The sequence below is a fragment of the Triticum urartu genome, chromosome 5A, assembly GCF_056163025.1.
Source record: "Triticum urartu cultivar PI428250 chromosome 5A, HENAU_Tu73, whole genome shotgun sequence".
NCBI lineage: Eukaryota > Viridiplantae > Streptophyta > Magnoliopsida > Poales > Poaceae > Triticum > Triticum urartu.
In genome coordinates this window covers 396,813,101-396,820,658 of record NC_141877.1, presented here as the reverse complement: position 1 = coordinate 396,820,658, position 7,558 = coordinate 396,813,101, and positions in this window count along the sequence as shown.

The following is a 7,558-nucleotide window of genomic DNA, read 5'->3' as shown; positions in this document are numbered from 1 at the left end:
CCCTTCGAGGCCCTGCTTCAGTGCGGCGACCTCCGCAGTTAGCGCGGCAGAGGCCAGCAGCGAAGCCTGCATACGCATATAGACATATTTATATTAGACTCCTGCGATATTGTTTGATCCTCTGTTCGGCTTTTCTTTGTGAACACCGAACAGAGCATCATGGGCTACTGTCTATGCTGTAATATTTTTACTATATTTCAAATACTTACCTCAAAAGCCTGTTAAAAGGCTGGCACAGGCTTCAGTCAGTCCGCTCTTGGCGGACTGAACCTTCTGGATCACCGCACTCATAATAGTGCGGTGCTCTTCGTCGATGGAAGCACTGCGAAGCGCTCCCAGCAGACTGTCTGGCGCCTCTAGATGGACAGAGGTCACCGGCACAGGCATCTTGCCCCTTTTGGAAGGAGGCCGCCTGCCTGAGTCCGGAACCACTGGAGGTTCCGGCGCGGTGTTCGGCTGAGGGCCGACGGAGTCCTCGGGAGCCTTGCTCCCTCTGCTCCCGGAATCCGGAAGGTCGCCTTGAGGCACCTCCGGGACTGTCTCCCCTCGACCCGGTGCCTCTTGAGACAATACATCGGCGTTGTCCGTAGGGCAAGGGGAGGTGGCGGTCGGAAGTGGATCGCTATCCATATCCGACGAGCCCAGGGAGCCGTCCGACGAAGATACGTCCATACGGGCTCGTGGCGGTCTGCATAATCATAATTCGGCGTTAGGAGAAGCAGTGCGACAAAGGTATGCTATGAGTTACTCTGGCATCCAAATACTTACGATTTCGCCAGGGGCTTGTCCCTGAGCAGCCACTCGTCTGCGCCTTCGGCGGCGGTGGTGTAGTCCGGAAGGAGAGTCCTTCCCTTCTTGGACCCTCCGGCCCCCCGGTTGGGGCGACCTTCCTTTTCTTGTCTCCCCCGACTGGAGGGGGAGCATCTTCATCTTCCTCCTCGTCTTCGGGGGAGGAGTGCGTCGCGGAGTTATCGGATGATGAGTCCGATAACACCTGGCGTCGGGGACTCTTTTTGGTTCCCTTGGCCTTTTTGGTCTTCTCCGACACCTTGTAAGGATCCAGAGTCTGCATCTCCATCAGGAGAGCGTCCGCAGTGTCTTCGGGCAGAGGGGACAGACAGTTAATCTGCCCCGACGTCTCCACCCAGTCCTGTCAAAGGCATGGAGCTCAGACCCCGCACATGGTTAAGCTAGGGGAAATAAATATCCTACCAGATGTGTAGAACTCACCGAATGCGCTAGGTGCTTCGCGCTTAGCCCACGGTCCTCGGTGAGAGAGGGAGGGACCTCGGCGCCCTTGAACAGCACCCTCCAGACGTCCTTGTGCATTGTGTCGAAGAGCTCGCTCAGAGTCTGGTGCTGGGCCGGGTCGAACTCCCACAAATTGAAATCCCGTTGTTGACACGGGAGGATCCGGCGGATGAGCATGACCTGGACTATGTTGACAAGCTTGAGCTTCTTGCCTGCCATATTCCGGATACATTTCTGGAGTCCGTCCAGCTCCACCGATGAACCCCAGTACAGGCCCTTCTCTTTCCAGGAGGTGAGCCGTGTGGGGATTCCGGATCGAAACTCAGGGGCCACCACCTAGTTGGTGTCGCGTGGCTCGGTGATGTAGAACTACGCCGATTGCCACCCCTTTATGGTCTCTACGAAGGATCCTTCAAGCCATATAACATTGGGCATCTTGCCCACCATGGCTCCGCCGCATTCTGCTTGTTGGCCTCCCACCACCTTCGGCTTGATATTGAAGGTCTTTAGCCACATTCCGAAGTGGGGCCGGATGCGGAGGAAAGCCTCACACACGATGATGAACGCCGAAATGTTGAGGATGAAGTTTGGGGCCAGATCATGGAAGTCTAGCCCGTAGTAGAACATGAGACCACAGACGAATGGATGGAGGGGAAACCCCAGTCCGCGGAGGAAGTGGTGGAGGAAAACTACCCTCTCGTGAGGTTCCGGGGTAGGGACGATCTGCCCCGGAGCGGGCAGCCGATGCGCGATATTCGCGGCTAGGTATCCGGCTCCGCGCAGCTTTTTGATGTGTCCCTCCGTGACGGAGGACGCCATCCACTTGCCTCCCGCTCTGGACATGTTTTGAGAAGGTTGAGGAGAAGGATGTGGACTTGGGCGTTCGAGCTCGAGTGCGCAAGAATGGATGAGCAAGGAGGAAGAAGGCGTGGGTAGAAAAAGGTTAAACCTTGTCCCTTTATAAGGGCGGCCGAAACTATGCGCCCCCACTAGCCTGGTAAAACTCGCTTATCCCCCAAGCGCCGTAATCAATGGCGCGGTTGGGTTACCCACGACTGTATTGATGAGAATCCCGTAATAAGGGGGACATGATCTCTGCTTTGACAAGACGTGTCCAAAAACTGCCTCGTGTTATGTGCAGGGCTAGTTAAAGGAAACAGTTCTAATAATCATCGGGCCATGGCATAATGTCATGTTGCCAAAATGTGTCAGCAGATTAGATTTGTGGAAATATTACTCTCTACGGTGGTATGTGGAACTTATTTTGCAGGGTCGGACACTATCCTTGTATTCAAAATTCTTCCGTGGTGTATTCGGAGGAGGAACTCGCCTTGCAATGCCGAAGACAACACTGCGCGCCGGACTCATCGTCATTGAAGCCTGGTTCAGGGGCTATTGAGGGAGTCCTGGATTAGGGGGTCTCCGGACGGCCGGACTATATCCTTTGGCCGGACTGTTGGACTATGAAGATACAAGATTGAAGACTTCATCCCGTGTCTGGATAGGACTCTACTTGGCGTGGAAGGCAAACTAGGGAATACGGATATGTATATCTCCTCCTTTGTAACCGACCTTGTGTAACCCTAGCCCCCTCCGGTGTCTATATAAACCGGAGGGTTTTAGTCCGTAGGACAACATACAATCATACCATAGGCTAGCTTCTAGGGTTTAGCCTCTCCGATCTCGTGCTAGATCAACTCTTGTAATACTCATATCATCAAGAATAAATCAAGCATGACGTAGGGTTTTACCTCCATCAGGAGGGCCCGAACCTGGGTAAAACATAGTGTCCCCTGCCTCCTGTTACCATCCGCCTTAGACGCATAGTTCGGGACCCCCTACCCGAGATCCGCCAGTTTTGACACCGACAGGTGCGTTAAAGCAGAATGATACAAGTGGTGCGGTAAGCAAAAAGTAGGACTATTTGACATGTCCCCTCCAAGGGAAAGCTGAGGAATGGTATTTAGAGCGAGTATTTCACTCGTTGTTAGAGACCACCTGGGAGTTCCGTGGTGCGACGTAGCTTTCTGCCTCCTTGGTTGCTCCATCATGTGTTCGGCAATCATACTGCCGGACAGGGTTTCCAGAGATTAAGGTCCTCGAAGAGAGAAAAATAACAAAGCGGGAAGCCCCTAGTGTGGTTGAGCCGCTTCTTGGGGCGTGCCGTAGTCATGCCCTCTCCCCACCTATGCCCATGGTATTTTCAATGCGTAATTATGTACGCATGGCACAGATTTCGCCGTTTGGCTGGTACTGGGGTGGGGGCCGCATTGCTATGCGATCTTGGAACGTGCCAGGCGGTCTTGCTCCCGATTACTCCGGGCGCGCTTGAAGGTGTCCGGGTCCTTAATCGCCGAACTAGTGGATTGCCTTAAGAGGCTGCTTTGCGCTTCTGCTGTGAGGGTCGCAGTGTGCTCCTTCATGCGGAGAGAGCGCTCTGTGTTTCCATTAACTGTGATGACCCCCCGAGGTCCTGGCATCTTGAGTTTGAGGTATGCATAATGCGGTACCGCATTGAATGTGGCAAATGCGGTTCGCCCGAGCAGTGCATGATAGCTGAGGGAGTCCTGGATTAGGGGGTGTCCGGATGGCCGGACTATACCTTCGGCCGGACTCCTGGACTATGAAGATACAAGATTGAAGACTTCGTCCCGTGTCCGGAAGGGACTTTCCTTAGCGTGGAAGGCAAGCTTGGCGATACGGATATGTAGATCTCCTACCATTGTAACCGACTTTGTGTAACCCTAACCCTCTCCGGTGTCTATATAAACCGGAGGGTTTTAGTCCGTAGGACAACATACACAACAACAATCATACCATAGGCTAGCTTCTAGGGTTTAGCCTCTCCGATCTCGTGGTAGATCTACTCTTGTACTACCCATATCATCAATATTAATCAAGCAGGACGTAGGGTTTTACCTCCGTCGAGAGGGCCCGAACCTGGGTAAAACTTCGTGTCCCTTGCCTCCTGTTACCATCCGGCCTAGACGCATAGTTCGGGACCCCCTATCCGAGATCCGCCGGTTTTGACACCAACATTGGTGCTTTCATTGAGAGTTCCTCTGTGTCGTAGCCATCAGGAAGGATGCCTCGCCCCGTCTTTAAAGACGGCATCGTTGCTAAGGGAGCTTTGGCTGTCAGCCAAACCCTCCGGCTAGGTGGTTTTCTTATGACCGTCTGTTCGGCTTCTGCGCCGACGATGACCTCTCGAGCCATCGAAAACAATCTTCATGTCAGCTCGGAACTCGCCAAGCAGTTAGATCCAATGGAGCTCTCCTCCATAAACGAGCTCTTGGATCGCTTCGCCGCCCAGGGAGTCGCTACGAATTACGACCAGATTGGGCCTAAACCCGATCTGAGAGAGATTAACTCTCCCCAATTCACCCATCACGTTGCCGTGGTAGAGGGACAGTGCGGCGACCCTTCACCTATCTTAGGACTTGCTACGTCCGGATTCCCGATCCCTCCAAGCCGGATACCCACGGAGGGGAGGATATCACTCAAGACCTGAACTTAGAGTCAGGCGACGGGCTGGATTCATTGGACAACATCCAGGAATCCAAATTTTCGAGTTAGGAAATTCCTCGGCCTCTGAGCCTCAGATGGGGTGAGGCTTCGGATTTAATTCCACCCACCCACCCCAACATAAGCGATCTATCCAAAATCAGGCAAGAGCCCGATGAAACAGTACATCATTACTGGGCCAGATTCCTCCTGGTTAAGAACAGGCTAAGGGACTGCCGCGAGGAAGACGCAATCTCAATCTTCTGCAATAGTTGCACGGACAAGGGAATACTCAACGCCATAAGTTGCCGTGATATTACACGCTTCGCTGACTTGGCGTCCATTGTACGAAAGTACTGTGCGATGGAAAGCGCCTGAAAAACCGAAATAAAATTTTGGGACAATCCGGCCCTGAATACAAACCCAGTCCGAAATAAAAGGGTGCATCATCACCAGACACCCGGGTCAAGCACTAAAAAGCAAAAACCCTCTACAGGGCATGGAACCGAACTAGAAGGATGGCTCAATGGACCCTGCAAAATTCACAGTACAAAGGACGCCACACCAACTCACAGCCTCAGAGCATGTTGGATACTCCGGCAGGTGGCCAAAATTGGCGAAAATCTCCTAATTCTGGAGGCCACAGAAAGCCACCCTAGAGACACCAATACGGTATTAACAGTCTTCGAGACTTCCGCATCAAATAATATGCGAAAAAGGACACTCCGCAGCCTTGCCGAAGTCTGCCAAGTAGCAACAATAAACCCATGGAGTGACATGGCTATTACCTTTAACGCCAGTGATGAACCTAAATTCCGAAGAGCCCGAGCACCAGCCGCATTGGTCCTCAGTGCAATAGTGGACGGCTTTCGTCTTACCAAGGTACTCATGGACGGCGGCAGCGGATTGAACCTCATTTATGAGGAAACCCTTCAAAAAATGGAAATAGACTAGAACCGCATTGAGCGAAGCAGCACAACCTTTAGAGGAATAATCCCCAGTCGGGAAGCCCGCTGTACAAGAAAAATCACACTAGATGTGGTGTTCGGCACGCCGGATAATTACAGGTCCGAAGAGGTCACGTTCCATGTGGCTCCATTCAGCAACGGTTATCACGCTCTGCTAGGGCGGGAAGCGTTTACAATCTTCCAAGCAATACCCCATTACGGGTACATGAAGCTCAAGATGCCCGGGCCTAACGGGATCATCACTCTCGCTAGTGATCCGTACATAGCACTCCGCGCCGAAAACAAGACAGCCGCACTGGCCCTCGAGGCACTATCCGAAGCCCTAGCGGCTGACGAACTGACTGCATTGTGCTCTACGGTGAATAAGGACGATGTGGTACTCGACAAAAGATCCAAGTCCACCTCCTTTAAACCGGCAGACGAAATAGTCAAATTCCAAGTCCATCCAACGGACCCCAATAAAACAGCTTCCATCGGGGCACAGTTAAACCCTGATGTAGACGCCGCACTTTGAGAGTTCCTACGAGAGAACTGGGACATTTTCGCCTGCCACCCTTCAGACATGCCAGGAATCCCACGCAGGCTGGCCGAGCACAGCTTAAATATCCAAACAGGATTCAAACCTGTCAAACAGGCTCTTCGGCGTTTTTCCGAACCTAAGAGACATGCCATGGGAGAGGAGCTAGCAAAGCTATTGGAGGCCGGATTCATCAGAAATATAAAACATCCGGACTGGCTAGCAAACCTGGTGATGGTACCAAAGAAGGAAAAATCCTGGCGCCTGTGTGTTGATTTTAAAGACCTTAGCAAGGCTTGCCCAAAGGATCCCTTCCCCCTCCCCCGCATCGATCAAATTATCGACGCTACCGCAGGACACGATTCATTGTGTTTCCTCGACGCATATTCCGGCTACCATCAAATCAAGATGGCAGAACCAGACCAAGCCACAACGGCATTTATCACACCATACGGCCCATTCTGCTTCAACACGATGCCCTTCGGGCTCAAAAACGCCGGCGCAACATATCAACGCATGATTCAGACATGTCTAGCAAACCAGACCGGCAAAACAATGGAGGCATATGTAGATGATGTGGTCGTCAAAACAAGACATGTCGAATCTCTAGTAGACGACTTGAGGCTCACATTTGATAACCTCCGAACATACGACATCAATCTCAACCCGGAAAAATGCATTTTCGGCATTCCATCCGGAAAGCTCTTGGGCTTCATTGTATCCGGTAGAGGAATTGAAGCAAACCCAGCCAAGATCCAAGCTCTGTCGCAACTGGATATCCCAAAGGACCTCAAACAAATACAAAAGTTAACCGGATGCGTGGCGGCTCTAAGCCACTTTATCTCCCGCTTGGGAGAAAAGGCCCTACCCCTTTACCGCCTCCTTGGGCGCACCGAACACTTCGAATGGACGGATGCAACCACGGCCGGACTCGAGGAAATAAAAGCCATACTGGCAACAAGCCCAGTCCTGGCCGCGCCAAACATTGGCGAACCAATGCTATTATACATTGCAGCAACACATCAGGTTGTAAGCGCAGTGCTCGTCGTCGAATGAGAAGCGGACGGACACAAATTCCCCCTTCAAAAGCCAGTTTATTATGTGTCCACTGTCCTCACTCCCTGCAAATCACGGTACCCGCATTATCAAAAGATTGCGTACGCGGTATTCATGGCATCCCGGAAGCTACGACACTACTTTCAAGAGTGTTTAATAACAGTAGCCTCGGAAGTACCACCTAACGATATTATAAACAGCCGTGACGCAACGGGCCGGATTGCAAAATGGGTCATTGAGCTCCTCCCGTTCGACATAACTT